Here is a 17,044-nt window from a genome sequence, read left to right as displayed (position 1 = left end):
TCTTGAAGTAATCAATCTTAAAAACATGTTCCTATTCACGTCCTATCACAAATTTGAGGGAAATTGAAAAAAAAAAATTACTTACTCACATTAAAGTTAATGCAGTTGGAGACTTTCATCATAGATTCTAACTTATCAAGAAAATAGTTTGAAGTGTAAAGAGAGTTTGATGACTTTATCAAAATCTTCCTAATCATAACTGGCATCTTTTAAAGGGCGGGTTCCTGCTAAGTGGTCTGTATAGCACCACTGATGTGCAAAACAAGAAGTAAAAATGCCAGAGTTCCTCCTCCTCTCATTTTTCGTGGTAAGTGGTCACTCTTTCATATTTGCATAATGTATAAGTTTGGTTCTGAAACTCATTGAAGACAGATCAGCATTTTTTAAGAACCCTGTATTTGATGTCTGGCAAAATGTACATTTAAACTAATATTCACCAGTGTGTACATACTGGGTGAAACCCCTTTGTCTTACAAAATATGATATAAATAGTAATTTTTATTTCAGTAACACAATAAAAAATTACTCCAAAAATGTCGGGGATGGGGTGGGGGAACAACTGTGTGAAAAGAGATTAAGTTTTATGTGCTACTTTAGATGAAGTTTTATTTAATACTTTTTATTGTAAACTTTTCAATGCAAGTCTGCAAATTTCATCAACCATCAAACAGGGACTTAAACAGAAACTCTCTCATGATTAATAGCTATTTTAGATCAACTTTTGACAGATTTATAAATTAATTACGTGCATAAATAAGTGGGAGAGAAGGCACAAAAACAAGATGGCTATGTTATATTGTGATTATATATTTATGCTGACCTGGACCAAGCAGACTTCCATGTACTTACAATTCTAGTAACTATTTGGTTCTGTTTTTAAAACAAATGCAGCATAATTGCACTAGAATAAACACAGCCGATTTGAGCTGCATAAATGTAATTCAGATCATGGCTCATTATGTGATAATGCAATAAATGGCGTGAAGATGTATCAATATGTGTCAAAAATATTACAAAAAACTTATTTTTGCAAACAGAAATAGGTGTCTTAAATCACGCTGAAAATAGGACTGCACAAACCTTTTTAGTTCATTTAGTTCCCCTGAAAGGGTTACTTTCTAATTGTTTTATTAGCAATGCAACAAGCTAATAAAAATGGAAGCTTGTACTGCTTCGTAGCCGAGGCCTTCATAACGTGCTCAGAGCCCTTTAGTTCTGCTCTTGTTTCTGTGTAGGAATCAATACCACAGGCAGCAATTATGTGGTGGTGTTTTTTGGCTAAAATTCCCACACATCTGGGATAAACAGATATTCTATTCGAACTTCCTCTGTTAACTCCACCAGTTTCCATGGAATGACTCTCTATATGCTTGTTAAGTAAATGATTGTTATAAGACTATGGAGACATGGTCGATCAAATTAACCCCTTTTGTCCAGCCTCCAAAATGGTTCCCTTCATTTGCCTAAATTCAGCTGCTTTGGGGAATTTTTTCAAGCTTGAAGGACTCTCTGGATTCATCACATTAGCAAACTGTAACCTGAGAAGAGGGTCTTTGGAGCAGCAGGACTTCTTTGGCCCCCAATTGTTTTGCTAATCAAGATTATTGCCACTATTGAGATGTGGAAAGATAGCCTAGCTGACAAAATTTGTCAGCTTCCCATGAAATAGTTCTGTCAGTTTAGTCAGGGTGCCGGCTAATATTAACATATAAATGAAGTCTCTCCCCCTCACCCCTTAATAGATGCAGAGAAAATATAAACACACACACAAAAAACCCCTCTGTGCTTAAATCAAACAAGCTTCTTTTCTCAGCTCTAGCCCATGTCCCTGGAAATCCTGTGAGTAGTGGAGCTAAAGGGAGGGGGGAGGGAAGTAGAATTTGCACAAAACTACTTTTAAGCCATAAAGCAGCAAAGCCCCACTCCCTGCTGATAGCAACAGGAGATTGATTACGCCTGCAAAAGTACAAATGGTTGCCTGAATGCAAGTGGCAGACCTCCAAAGCAGTATGCTCTATGTGCTGGTTTTACATTTTACAGCAGAGGACTTGGATACAAAGTGGAAAAGTGGAACAGGGGGTATGAAAGAGTTATCTTTGCCCGGAGGTCAAACCCATGAGAGCAGTCCCTGCTGGTCTCAGAGCCGGGCCCAGGGGGATAGCAGGGGCAGCCTGGGCTCGGCGCTGCCATCGGCCCCACGGCACCCACAAACTCAATCCCTCAGCACCTGTTTTCTGCCTTTCACTCTGTTTTCTCATAATCAGAATACATATCGTATTTTTCAGCTGACCTACAAGGTGATATAACCTAATGCTCTTTCACCCACTTGCACAAATTTTGCGTTACTTTGTCAAAAGCAAATGCCTTGCATCATTCTGGCGGCAACTCTTTCAAATCCCAGCTGTACCAGACCATAAAGAAGTAATTCAAACTTGCACTCATTTTAACTGTAAGTGGATCTACTGAAAGTTCTCTTCATCCTTTATCCTGATTTAAATATAAATAAATAAATATCTCGTGATATTTGTAATCTGCAAGTCGGCAATATTGGCCTTTTGGTACTAAATTAGCCCTTGAATGGCAACTGTGCAGCAGCTTTGTGTAGTTAGTGTACCCATCGGAGATGACTCTTCTAACAAGTTCAATAGGCTTTGCAAAGCATAGCTTTAAATAGAAGAAATCCTTCAATCATGATTTGTTCTTGCTTTATGAGAAACAATCAGATTATTCCTTTGTGCTGAACTGTGACAATACTCTAAAGCATGAATGAAAACTAGAATATATGTTCCCTCAGTGGATTACATCAGCCTTCTTGATCATTAGGCTAACATGAAAAATAGATTTAATGTCTAAAATATCTGTCACTGAAGAGAATATTAAGAAAATTACTTGGGAGCAGTTCGTGGGAACTTCAGAGGTAATGAGTTAATGACAAAGCACAGTATTTGTTAAGAAGTTCAAAGCAGATCATTCCTAAAGAGTTCTAGGTGAGTAGCTAAGCTTCCTATTTCATAATTTCTGAAGTTGTCATACAGACTTGATTTCAACTTCTCCAAAAATGTTGTGTAAAATATTGCATTGTTTGCCCAGAATGTGGAGCTAAAGAAGCATTATCCAACAGTGTCATTGGTACCTATTGCCCCGAGTTTAAAGGGGCTTGCAGTGTTCATGCTCCTACCTTTGATCTGAACTTTCTCAACTGAGAAAAGTAACTGGGAGCCACAATATTAAGTATTGTTTGCAATAGGACAGAGTTAATAAAAATTCAGATCTCAGAATCAATGTGAATTTCCTGGATTTCAGTTGTAGCTCAGGGAAGGTTGATTCCATTGAATCCTGCTCCCTCTTGTACTCTGGCCCCTCTCCTGAAGGGTATGAGATGGGAGAAGGCTGAGGAATATCTTACTTATTACCCAACATGCAGTGTGTTGATGTTTTTGTACAAATGAATGAGTCGTCTTTGCCCCAGGGAGTTCCCAATCTGTTATAGCTTTTCATTATCTGTTACAGTATCAGTTCATCAAAACATATCTATTCTAAACTTTAGGTTCGTTCAGCTTTAGACCCTCTCACAGTCTGACTTCTGTTACAAGCATCAAGTTTAAAACTTTATATCCACCTTTAAATAATTAAAAGAGTAATATTGACCAAAACTCAGTCTTCTGCTAAACAGCTGTCTTTCAGGCCAGTGCCATCCAAAACTCATGTAAAGTTTCCAGGAGTCAGCAAGACACACTTGACCATGTGCATTGAAACCTCAGTTTACTCTGCATGGCTTTTGCTCACGTTTGTTACTGGTCACACTCCTTCATTTTGCACCTGCAGGACTTGTCAGGTATATAGTGCCACTAAGAAAAAGAAGTCCTGCCCGAAGGCAAGGGTGTGGAGCTTTCCTTCACTGTGGCAACTGCCCAGCTTGCAGACTTGCCTTGGAAGGGGAGCAGAGTGGTGCTTATAATGGAGCCCTTCATACCTCGGAGAGAACAGCTGCCTCACACTCCAGTGCACACAAACAAAACACCTGCTCAAACCAGAAAAAGCAGTAAGCAATGAGACTGGCTATGTGATGGATGTTGTTTAGACTTTCTCTTTTATCTTTTTTCAAATGTTATAACATGTTTTTTCAGCATTTTCAACGTTTTGAAAAATTGTGTGGTTTTGTTTGTAGAAACATTTTTTCTTCTCTTTTTGAGGAATATTAAAAAACACTGCCAATATTTTGCTTTTCATCATTAGTAAAGATAAATCTCCATAAGGATGGTTTGGGTAAGCATCCTGCAGGTTTGGCTACCCAGCTTTTAGCCTTACTTCAAACTGTATCACATTAACTTGAATACAAACAGCCCTTCATTCTTTCCTACCCTTTTACAAGATATTGGACAGATACTGAGTTTTGCCTAATGTGGTGTTTTTCTCTTGTATGTTGTAGATATGAGGGTGTATTTCTTGCACACAGTAATATAGACTTTCATCTATCCTATTGAAGGGGCTTTTAGTGAAACTTCAAGGGTGCATCAAGGATCTTTGTAAGCAAAATGGCATTTTGACATTTTAATTTTAAGACATACTTTTCAGTGTATCAGGCTGGGAGACAAAAATGACTCTTCAGGAATGGTGGAGAGATAAGTAACTCCACTGAAAATTATTATATGACACTGATTAAATGATGATGAGCTTATATCATAGGTTCACCAATAACATACTGTAACTCCTCACTTGTGTGTTCTGTTTCACACAGATTCATCCTTGTTTCTGATAGATTTCCAGCATTTTCAGCTGAAATGCCCATCAGGGCAGGGAAGCTCTCCATAATGGCTGTTGTCATATGGCAGCTGTTATCATTTGGACTTTGTTATACAAATTTATCATCTCCACCATTCATAATAAGCCTGACTGATGCCATAAAACCCTATACTGCCACCAACAATAATTGTCATTCTATTTGGAAGTCACAGAAGAGAGATTAAGGACTTAATGTTTAAATTTTAAATGAAATATTCTCTCACCATTATGGGTGGTCTCCTTCCCAAACCTTGGTAGGACAGTATAGTAACTCTACCCAGTGCTATTGCCTGAACTAAGCATTTAAAAAAAAAAATTGTCTTCAGTGCTGTCAACCTTTAAATGTTCTAAGTTGAATATGCACATAGACTGTATACATCAATCAAAATAAGTTTCGACTTCCCTTTTTTATTTTTAGCCTTGTCCTGAATTTTATTGGACTGACTAACTCTAAATAATAAGCATAACTATTTTATTTAACCAAGGGAAACGAATGGGAACAAGTTCCAACTGACAATGGCTCTCTGCTGGAACCCAGAGAAGCAAATGCAAGCAATGCAGTAAGGAAGATCAAACTTGTTACACTGCTGATATTCTAAGAGTTTGAACTCGGACTCCCTGCTGACCTCAATTTTACAATGATAATCATTTCCTAAAATGTCTTCATTTTGTAAATGAAGCTGTACCTCCCTCTGAAGCAGGGGTTTGCAAAGATTAAATCATTTACATTTCAAAGTGTTCATTTTTTTGCCAGTGTGAGAAATACTCAAGCAGGAAAATGAGTGCTCCTTTTAATTTTTGAAAGCTAGGAGAGCATTCATAGTGAAAATAATCACAGCCTATTACAGCAGCCTTGCTTGCCCATTCCCACTTCAAAAGGATGAGCCTATCTTTTCCCCACCCAGCAGTGAATGACCACTTAAATGAGTGATGGCTTATTAATACTATGACTCAGCCTCTTCTCGATAAGGAGAACAATAAGGGGTCAAAGCTTGAGCATCCCTTACAGGAATTAATGAGAACATGTTGCTGGTAATTTGGTCTTTTGGAGATTACATTTAAATTAAAAGGTTCTTGTGTCAGGCTTAATGGTGAGACCAATGTTGTCACTATTTGAAATCCAGAGGCTGCATTTTTGTCCTTTCCACCTGTATAATTTCACTGTCTTTATTAAGGTTGCCTTGGGGGTTGGACACCATTTAAAGAAAAAAAAAATCAGAGAAACTGACAAAAGGAAGTTCTCAAAAAGTAACCCTAAAAAATTGCTCATATTTATTTGGGCACAGTGTTGTTTTCAGAGCCAGGACATGTTATTACAAAAACAATGAAATGCACATATTTAAGATATGTTGCATTAACATTTCTTCATAAGACCTGGAACTGATTCATTTCCAAAGAATGAAGCTATGTGAAAAACAATTTACCAGGCAGAGGTATTTGTGTAATGGGGGGGGGTGCTTTTCTTTGGTTCTTCATCCTTCTTTCCATTAAAGACTTAGCACCTGGAATGTCTGGTTTTATCCTTAACTTTTTTTTTTTTTTTACATTTTATTATTGATGTTGAAATTGTTGTTTATGCTTTGAAACAAGAAACACAATGGTGGGATCAAAGTTGTTTAAAGGAGTTAACATTACTTATATTGTTGTGTATGTTATTAACTACAGCAGAGAAATTCAACCCACAGCCTTTTTATTATCTTTTTCTTGTAGTTGTGAAAATACTGCATGTAGCATCTTTTCTGACCTGAAACCAATGAAAAGATGTTCTAGGTAGGATTACAAATATAAACCAGTGTTCATTCTGCTAGCTAGTGCATGGTGTATTGCATCTTCAAGGCACTTTTAAAAATGTGAATTGACTATTTATAAACATTTCAGTCATAATCCGGAGGGAAAGTATAGGTAGTACAATTCAGCTGTTTTCTCATTGTGCAGTGGCAATAAAAAATGTGGAAAAATGTGCTATATTATTATAAAAATAGGTAAAGTATAAACATTTGAATTTTTATGGTCTTGATATGTTATTTCCTATGTATCTAGAAGTCATATAATAATTTTCTTTTTTTTTTATCTTCTGCTAAGATGATGTTACTAAATTTGTTGGAGAACTCCTACAAATCTTGAAAGATCTAAAACCGATACTGTACTCTAAGAAAAGCAAATATGATTGTGCTGAGATTAGTTGAAAACTTACAAAAAATTAATGGAAGAGTATTCATATAGAACATCAAGCCACAGAGAAGATTCTCTATTCCAATGTAAAAAATATTTAGATTTGCACTGGAAAATGGAAAAACGGGTTCCAGCACAAGCATACAAAATACTGAATAATGTCCTAATGAACCCTCCTTATTAGGCATTAGCTCAGCCTTTGTGTGATTCTTGGGGAAATAAAATGTCATTTTGACCAATAGTGTCATCAAATTAAGAATTCAGAAGGTGCAGGGAGGCTAAGTATGTATGGTATTATGATGGCAAGAGACATTGAATTGTTTAAATCCTTCACTTGTCTGTAAAGATGCCTAAAAACTTACTAGTTGAGAAAGTATTCGTTAAAAAAGCACTAGTTGAGTGCTTACAAAAACTATGAAACTTGTTTTTCATAGGACCTCTAAGCCTTCTAGGTTTTAAGGAATTAGAAGTCTTCCAGATCCTTTACCATGATCCTTGCTTGGGCCCCAGTGATGGTTTTGGTCCTTTATTTAGTCAGTTAACCATTGATTACTCTGTGCCTACTCATGATGCAATAGGCTTGTACATATTGCTCTTACCAGGGGCAATGAAAACTTGTACCATTTGGAAGTATAAAATATGACTACTCCATAATCAGGAGAATATTTCATGACTTGGAGTCTTAAGCAGCCCCTCTTTGCTATGCCATAACTTTTAAAAAGAATGTGAGCCACAGCAAGGAGGAAGAGTTGTAAAAAGAGGGGACGACTGGGGAGTCCCGTTTAGTTGGTGCCAAGGAGAGGGGCTGGCAGCCCCCAGCACTGGGCACTGGGAAGATGGAGCTGCCTGGAACTGCTGCCAGCCAGAGCCTCCCTGGGGGGTGGCTGGCTTGATGCAGAGGACTCTTGTTTTGTGACTAGTGACTGACTTATTGTTCCTGAGAAAAGTGGCAACAAGCCAAGTAAAAGCCCTTTTTGTCCTTTACTCCCAACAGGGGACTTGGTAGTGGTTTGTCATGTGCCTGGGCATAATCCAGGCAAAGTCCCCATATGCAATTAAAATAGGTTTTGCTACTGTATGTGTTTCTTAGGAAGTGGTACTCCAAGTTACGGGTACTGCTCATTCTTTTATTTAATATTTTTGTCTGATTTCAATGCTTAATTTTCTTGGAGATTGTTTTTGTCTTTTAATCAATACTCATTTCTCAATATCAGCACTCTTTTAAATAATTCTGATGGAGTATACATTACATAAAAAGAGATATAATTTATAAATAGTGATGTCTATGAGTAGCCATCTCTCCTTAATGTAAATTCCAATATATGTCATGATCAGAAATCTCCAACGTATAGGTTTACCATTTAATAAAAGTATTAGCAGCACATACTTAAATCTCACAGATAAATTATATCCCTTTTGAACTGTCATCACAGTAGTTTGTCATTATTGTTCTTTATGCCGTTGTAGCCTTTGTTAGACTTATATTTGTAATTTTAAAAGTTATTATTATCATTTTTTAAGGTACTTGAATGTAGTGGTACCAGAAAATCAGTCTTAGCTGTTAATCTGTAGCTGATGTAAGGTTTTGTGCTGTTTTCCACAGTTTGAATATTGTGTAAGAAGCTATAGTGGAATATAGATATCTTAGATGATCATGATAGATATATATGGCAGACAGAGTCTCACAATTATTCATGCTGAGTAGTGGTTGTCCAGTAGATTATTTCTATTAAATCCAGTGGAACATTACAGGAAGGCAGGGGCTGTGCAGTGCAATTTAACAGATAATTTGTTTTAGCTGCCTTTTCTTGCAACAAATCTATGTTTTGTAGTGCAATATTAAGAAACATTTGAGAAAAAAATGTTTTCTGTCAGAAAAATATCCTGTTAAAAACAGAAAGGTTCATACAATGCTTTTAGGTTCCTGGAAAAAATATAATTGCATCCAGATTACAGTGATTGGTCTAAGACAGTTGCCTCTGTAATAGAATACACAATGTTGGGATTATCCCCTCTTATGTTAAAGCACGTTTGGCTGCTGTAAATATTTCTACAATATTGTAGAAATATTTCTGCAATAATTCTATGTTATCTCTGCATAATTGTAGAAACTCTATATTAAAAAGTTAATAGGAGAAGTTGAGGAAATTGATACAGAACATATCTAGAAGGTGGTTAGACTGTTCACCCAGAATCTGCAAGTGGGGAGGATATTGCCACATCCATGTGACTGCTTTTTCATTAAAACCTTAAACCATTCCCTTTTACTCTTGTACAGGTATATGGACAGAACTGGTGGAATGTGAGACTCAGGGGATAAGAAAGATGTGGCACTCGATTCTGCTTTTTAAAGAGTATCCTAATTGTAAGTATCTTCAAGAGTTGTTTCTTATAATTTTAACAGCCCTATCTTGCTGTGTAATACCATTAATATGTACCTAGTGCAAGGTATTGCAAGAAGCATTCCTTTTTCTTAAGGGAGAACCTTATCCTGATTGCTTAACAGAACTCTTTAATTAATGAAATGGTGCTGCTTATCACAAAATCAGCTTTGTTCATGTTTGCATTATTGTAGCTTCAAAATGCTTCCTCTTTATCCATGGTTCTTTCCTGATGATATTGGAAGTAGCGTGGTTCCCAAAAAGATGTTTTAGCATTTCTCTTCTGAGTAATTATGAAACACTGAAGTACTTTCTATTGATTTAGATTTTGTATCTCATAGGTCCTGATCCCTCAACAGAAATATTTAACAGGGGAATGTCTGGGAGTGGTTTATTAATGAAATGTATATAGTCTAGAATGTAGTGCACTGTTGACAGATTCAGTAGGAGTCCCCATCTGACCAGTCAAGACTGGCAGTGTAAAGCACTCTGAGGGCAAGGCCAAGCACAAAGCAGAATAATTTAGGCCCATTTACCTATGTAAAATTCCTGCATAACTGATTATATTTCCCTTCATGCAAGGAGAAATGCAACATACTCTCAGCTGTCATCTGCTAGGGAACCATCTTCTGGAACACACAGCCAGTTTGACTGTGGGACACTTAGTCCAGGTGGAATTTCTCCAACTTGCTGGAGTTAAATTGTTGCCAGGATTGTGTCCTGCAAATAAATAGAGGAAAGAGATAGTCCTGCTGGAGACCTGATTCTCAAAAAAAAAAAAAATTTTTAAACAAATGGCATTTCTGAGAAATTAAGTAAAATGTTTCAAGATAAAAGAATGTTTGAGAAATTGAGTAAAATGTTTCAAGATAAAAGAATGTTAAATATAGCTAGAAATAAGAGAGCCATATGTTGAAAGCATATCGGCTTTGAAACCATGCACTTAACCCTGGGACTCAACAAGATCTCACATTTTAAATAAAAAATTTAACTTCCTGAAAAGATAAAGTTCATTCATCTTGAGGGTAGCCTAGAAAAAAAATAGGGAAACATAATCTGTGGAGAAACCCTTCACTTAGATAAACATCTTTGACATTAGGAAAAAAGAATATAACGTGTAAAAATAAGATGGGTTGTATCCATTCCTAAAGAGCTCTGTTGTTACATTTGTACATCAAAGTAGGATTAGGGTTATTTTCTGAGTGGTTTTTTTGGCTAACAAGTACATTATCTTACAAAACCATTGCCAGAAACATAAAATCTTTGTTCAATGGGAAAGAAATGCACCATTTTAGCACTCCTATTTGAAACATTATACAGAGTGCAGGCTGTTCTAAGTTCAATGCAAGTGTTACATAAATATACCCATTAGAAATTTGGTCCTCTAGAAGGAGTTTGTTTGGATGCTTCTAAATAATATTGATAAATGTCAACATTTGAGCATAAGACAGTATGCACAGTTTGTCCAACCACCATCTATGTTCAATTGAATTGATTTTATTTCTTACACAAGCTGAGTTTTCATCCCGGAATAAGTTTTCCAGTAACAAAAGGGCAGATCAGGAAATGTGTAAAATGGATCAGTGCCCAAAAGACTAAGTTATACATCTATTCTTGGAAAAACATGAGGACATGATGTCTTAAAAAGAAAGGCATACATTACAGAACATAAATTCATTTGAACTTGCATGTTGAGCCGCACTGTCTCTAGAAATCCTCAGCATGTTACTGACTGTGACACGTAGGCTCTGCTTTGGAGGTTGTTACCTTAGACAGGGAGGGCCAGTGAGTGCCATTGGAATAGAGTGGCCAATTCCCCAGGGATTTTACTGATTTTCATGGAGGACTCAATAGTCTCAGTGTGTTGGCATGAGAGGGTGTTCCATCTTCATTGGAGCTTTCTTTCATTCAAGAGGCATTCAAGTTCTTGCCATTTCGGACACATTTGAAAACACTTTCCAGGTAAAACTGTTGAGTTTACATTCCTTGTTTCAAAGAACCCACATGTTGTCTGTGCCTGCACAAAGTAGTCTGACACCCTTTTAGAAATCAGGTTTGCCTTTTCCCTTTTGTACAGAACACTTCATAAGCCCCAGTAAAACTGCAGCCATGGTGGAGAAACAACACGTGGTGCCAGTGGTAACAGCCTCTGAGAAACAAGGAAAATTTAAGGAATTAAGAGTACAACAATCTCTGATAAAACCTGCCCAGTTATTTAGTATCATAAATGCATTTTGGAACAGTGTCATGTTCATTATATACATTAAAAGAAGCAAACACATATTTGATTGTCTCATTAAGAGCAAAAGTTATATTTTTCAATAACGTCCATGGCACTGGATCCAAACTGTTAGAGGACTGCTTGAATAAATGCACTGTGTTTTCATGATGTATGCTTTCTCTAGAAGTTACCCTACCTTCTGATGATTGAGTCTAACCCTCTTTAACTACTTTGACAAGATTATTGCCTGAAGTAACATTTTTAATTAGCATTCTTGTTTGTTTACGTCTAGAGATTGAGGGGGAAAATAACTGAAAACTTTGGAACAGCTCTTGAGTCTGCACTTGCTCTAAGCTGGAAGAAAATAATTTTTAGTATATGTTTAAAATTATGTAACACATTTCAGATGTTGGTTCCGATTACTGTTGAAATGACATTCAAATCTGGGAGTGTTTCTCGCTGGTTTTGTCCTTTTAAAAATTTCCACTGTGCTTTTTTTCATCTTTAATTAAATTTCAATTCGTTTTATAATAGCAATTAAAGTATTTACAGCAAGAAATTCTATCCATTTGCAAAACTGCAATAAATTGTAACATTTTCACAAACAAACTTTGTATAAGGTTTGCAAAGTCTTTTTCCTGTATTTGTGAGGCATTGAAGGGTAGATCATCAGCTGGTATAAGTCACTGTCATTCACTGGAGTCAGAAGAGCAATTTTGATTTACAGCAGTAGAATTTGGCCAATAATCTAATTAATATAATCAAAACCATGTACAGACACCAGAATAAACAATACCAAACAGTAAGGCAAGTAACCTATCTTACAATGAAAATAAAATGAATGTCCCAGGCTTCTTAAGTCACTGTTTCATTACATAGCTTTGCTTTCTATCATCTTTGATCTCCTTCATTTCATTAGAGCAAACTTCTCGTTAGAGGCATGAATGTCTTCCTATGAAATGGATCTCACTTTCAACACTGATATCTACTGACTTTTTCCAGTTTCAGCTTTAGTCTTTTTATACAGTACTTAAGAAAAAAAAAAAAGCAAAAAACGAAACAAATTATTACATCATAAGTAGAGGAACATATGGCACATCCAAAAGTGAGTACACAATAAATATGTTTCTAATAAATACTTTGGTGCTGAGTAAATTACAGAAGAGAGCAGACAATAAACCACCATTCTGCTATTTATGCCTTTTCTTAGCATGGTAGCAGTTATTAAATTAGTTTAATCGTAGCCAAGCAGTTGAGGTGCAGTAGCACTGCTTATTACACCAGCCATTATCATCTCACTGTTACCTTGGGCTTTCCTCATCTGTTTTGTATCCACTGTATTGCTCAGATTCATAGCTTGCAAGCTTTCTTATGTTATATAAAAAATGGGTATATTTGCATGTCACAACTGGGCCTTGATATATGATTATGGCCTTCAGGGTTTTTTCAAGAATATATACTGATTATAATAATTTCAGGGCAATGGAAAAAACTCATTTAGCCTCAGGATAGAACACTGTGTAAAAATTTTACCCTGTTCAGCTTGTATTGATTCACAACTGCACAGAGAAACAGAAGAGAGAAAGCTTAGAAGAGCATGCCCACTACATACCAATTTTAGCAATGGTTGTACCCACAGTAAATTCTACAAAGTTAGGACATTTTTTTCATTAAGTTATACCAGTTTAATTGTGGGTTTTGTGAATTCTGAGTATTAGGATGAATCAGGACATTTTCAGTGGGCTCCCTCACCTGTAATAAAAGTAATGGAAGACCTGCATTTTGAAAAACTCTGCATTTGGGAGCAGATTCTTATATCTGGACAAGTGAGGCTTCTGTAAATACACTGTCCCATTACAGCTTTCTAATTAAAGATCAGTTACAGGAAACAGTAAATTTAAAATAGTGGTGACTATATTAAAAAATCCCGGGGAAAAAGGAGACCATTGAAGATAAGGAGGCAAATATCCTATTAGAAGAAATAGAACTAAATGCTCTATGGTGACTCTAAAGCATTGTGCAAGTATTCACAGTGGGCTATAGATGAGAATATGAAAAAGATGAGTGTTCTAACATCAAGGGGTATGAATGACAAACAGATGCTAAACAGACAAATGAGCTATGGCTGAAGGAGGCCAGTACTGTTGTATGCTGAGGGAAGAGAGAGGAGAGGAAGAGGTGGATAAAAAAAAATATAGCCCCAGAGAAAGCTGAAAACCATGCTGAGAAGTAGTCTGGAGAAGATCACAGGAAACAGCTTATGGAATTAAAAACATTTGGGAAATTACAGCACTTAGGAGGAATTAAATATAAGAAAGTAATGGTCATCTATGAAAATAGAAACTTCAAAAAGGAAGGGACTGCAGCACAGAACCTGGAGGAGAAGAGCTAGAAAATGAGGAGATATGATCTCAGCATGAATAAAGAGACATGCTAAGGACCCTGTGCAACGTATCAGTCTCTAGGAAGACCTTTCATGAACAGTTAACAATAGATTTTGGCAAGAGAGAGCAAGGAAATGTCTGAGAGACAGGCATATCTGACTGAAGTGATGGTCTTACATCAGTCCCATCATGACTGGGAAGAATGTGTATCAGATATAAATAGCATCTTAATTTATTTCAAGTGGTTATAACTTGCTTTTCACTGATACTCCTTATTGTTAATTTGTTAAAGATGCTGGAATATATAGATAAATATAAGCATAATTTACAAAGTAATGTAAATTTACATTGAAAGAGAAGTGCTAAAATTGTGCAAATGTATTTTTTATATTCCTGATGAATTAACCATATTGAAATTATTATTTTCAGACTCAATTCTCCCATTAAGCCAGTGGAAATATTTGTCCTGTATTCAGATTTAAGAAATGGACCCAAGCATAGATAAGAAAATGAGTTCATAATGAGAACAGATGCTACAGAGACAAAAGATATCTTTAAAAATTGTATATGGCTTAATCCCATGGCCATTTGCTGTGTGCATTTACAGTCTAGCTTTTAAAAGTATTTAACAGTTGTTCCTCTCAGCAGTGCAACATGTGTCTGATTTAGGAGCTGCATAGTCAGTGCTCACCTCCCTGCCTCTGTCAGCCAGGTAACTTTTCTGTGTGTTTGCCAGACCATTTCTGTACCAAAGATGGTATGAAGTTTCATGGGAGCCCAAGTTTCATCTCATTTCCTTTGTGCAAATACTTCCGAGGTGCAGACTGCAGGATTTGAGAATCTCATTGAACTGGACAGGAATGAGGCACCTCAGTACCTTTGTAGGTCTTGTTCTAGCCTAGAGTTTCATGAACAGGGCCTACATCAGCTATTGCTTAATACAGTGCCTTTTACCACCATCAGTATGGTACCCAATTTTAAGTGCTTATTTATCTGAACAGAGCTTGCTTGTTAATTTGTTAAAAGTTTTGAGAGATATAATCCCAGAGCTGGTTAGGCTAATGTAGAGTAACTCAGCTACTACTCATTTTTTTTTCTTTCAAAATTATCCAGAAGGTGGGAAAAGTAGTTTAAAATTACTTTAAGAATGGGTTCCAGATCCCTCATATGTTGGGCAAAAGGGATGAAACCCACTGGGGAAAGGGGGGAGTGACCAGCTGTGTTTGGAGAATGCAAGTTTTTTCAAACTATGGGGATGTGGGGGAAAAAATGCTTTAATTGTGGGTTCTGTGAATGATGATCCAAGTGTGCCTAAGAGCAGAACCTCAGACTCCTAGTGGAAAAAATTCTTGAGTATGTGTGTGTTTGATTTTCTACATGCCTCTGAGGTGATTGCCAAGAGAGAGCTTTTTACCTTTTGGTTTTGTCCATCCTTGCCTGAGATTACAAATTGGTCATACCATAACAGCTTGTTTTAAAGTTACAAAGTCATCAAATGCTTCTGTAATCATAGTAATAGTCATATCTTTCAGTTGTATTGCAAAATGGCTGTGTAAACTGAGCATCTATGTAAAATACATGAATGAATTCAAGAAATTTAACAACCGTCAGAGTAATGAGAAAATTTGGGGAAAAATAGAAAATCACATGAGCTACTTAATTCTTCCATTTTAGAAAGTGAAGGTGTTACAAGTTTGTCAGGGAGACTGTTACAGTGATTGATTTAAAGTTGACCCAGATATACTGCTTCAGCAGGGAGCACAGTTTGGAAATGTGCATTAAACGCAGTTGATAGTGGAAATAGTAGGATCAGAATATGAAAGAGAGAAGAAACCAGAGTCAGAGGTTCCTCTAAATTCCATATGGCAGCAACAAATGTGAGGCAAGCTAAGCTTACCTCACACAACAGAAGTCTCAAGTGTTGAATGCCAAGTTAGACCCCAAAAATAACATTTTTTTCCTCATTCGCTTCAGCAGAAGTTTAGTAACTGTGCAGCTGGAGAGACAAGAGGAAATGAAACAGCAGCATTTCTCAGAAAATTTAAAGATAAGATGCATGCGTGCTAATCAGCCAGTGTTTATGTCCTCCTCCTTTGTTTTTCCCTGTCCACTTTCCTGAGTTAGAAGGGTACCCTCAGGGTTCTGGCAGAAGGAGTATTCAAAAGAAAAATACAGCTGCTTTCCTTAGAAGTTCAGCCAACTTTAGTGCAGCTACAGCCCTTACAGAGTGGCATCTACCTATCCTGAGGAAGCTGAAGGTTGTTTTACTCCCAGGAGAACATGTTCTACCTTATGTTTCTTCGGTATTTTTCTTAATCCATTACTACTTGCAACTTTGCTTCTGGGTAATAAGAGCTCATTACAGTGCTTTTGCCTTGATGATTCAGAATCCTGAAATTAAAATAACGTGGGCTCTAGGATTTCCACCAGCTGTGTTGAGATTGTGGCTCTTTTCTCTTTCTTAACTAAAATACTCTACATGTTCCAGTTTCAGGTGACATGGAAGTCATCTTGACCTAGAGCTCTAGAACTGTGAACAATCTTATCTCTACTTAACCTGCAAAACCATCAGATATTTCTGGGCAGAGAATACAAAGCTACAGGGGCCAGCAACATGACAAATGGTATAATATGTTAATTAAATCAGCATAGTACAATACCATTGTGTTCCTGGGTAGCCTTTTTCATTTTGAGCACCTCGACATGCACTCCAAATTTTTATGCAACCTACAGCTTAATTCTGTATTGATAATATTAGAAGTATTGTTTTTACAAATTTTACAGGATGGTTCTTTTGTTCTATACATTCACAGATTAAGTACAGAAGAGGTAAAGAATGAGGATTTCTAAGCCTTTTGAATTTAACTTGTTTTGAAACCACATCTAGTTACAATATTTTTTTCTGTATGGATTTAATATTTTTTAAATACTCCATGGTAATGGGTTCTGTGCAGGTGATACTGTGATGTTTCTAAAAGTAATTGTAATTGTAATCCATTAAAGTCTAGCTAGTGCAATATCTATCTGGTAAAGTCTGGGATTCATGAGGCTACAAAATAATTATTAAGATAATAGTGTAAAAAATGAGCAAAACCAAATTGTAT

General features: G+C 36.5%; 1 long non-coding RNA gene across 1 annotated transcript; it reads left to right on the top strand.

Annotated features, from left to right (window-relative positions):
• The first annotated feature begins 213 nt into the window (after positions 1-213).
• Positions 214-16,628, top strand: LOC108642343. The gene is made up of 3 exons (XR_001922557.1): positions 214-307; positions 9,233-9,319; positions 16,429-16,628. It is a non-coding gene; the product is annotated as an uncharacterized LOC108642343 (long non-coding RNA).
• The last annotated feature ends 416 nt before the right edge of the window (positions 16,629-17,044 follow it).

Source organism: Manacus vitellinus, unplaced genomic scaffold (assembly GCF_001715985.3).
Source record: "Manacus vitellinus isolate BGI_N305 unplaced genomic scaffold, ASM171598v3 scaffold_10_pilon, whole genome shotgun sequence".
In the NCBI taxonomy this organism is placed as follows: Eukaryota; Metazoa; Chordata; class Aves; order Passeriformes; family Pipridae; genus Manacus; species Manacus vitellinus.
This window is presented reverse-complemented; position numbering and strand designations above follow the sequence as displayed.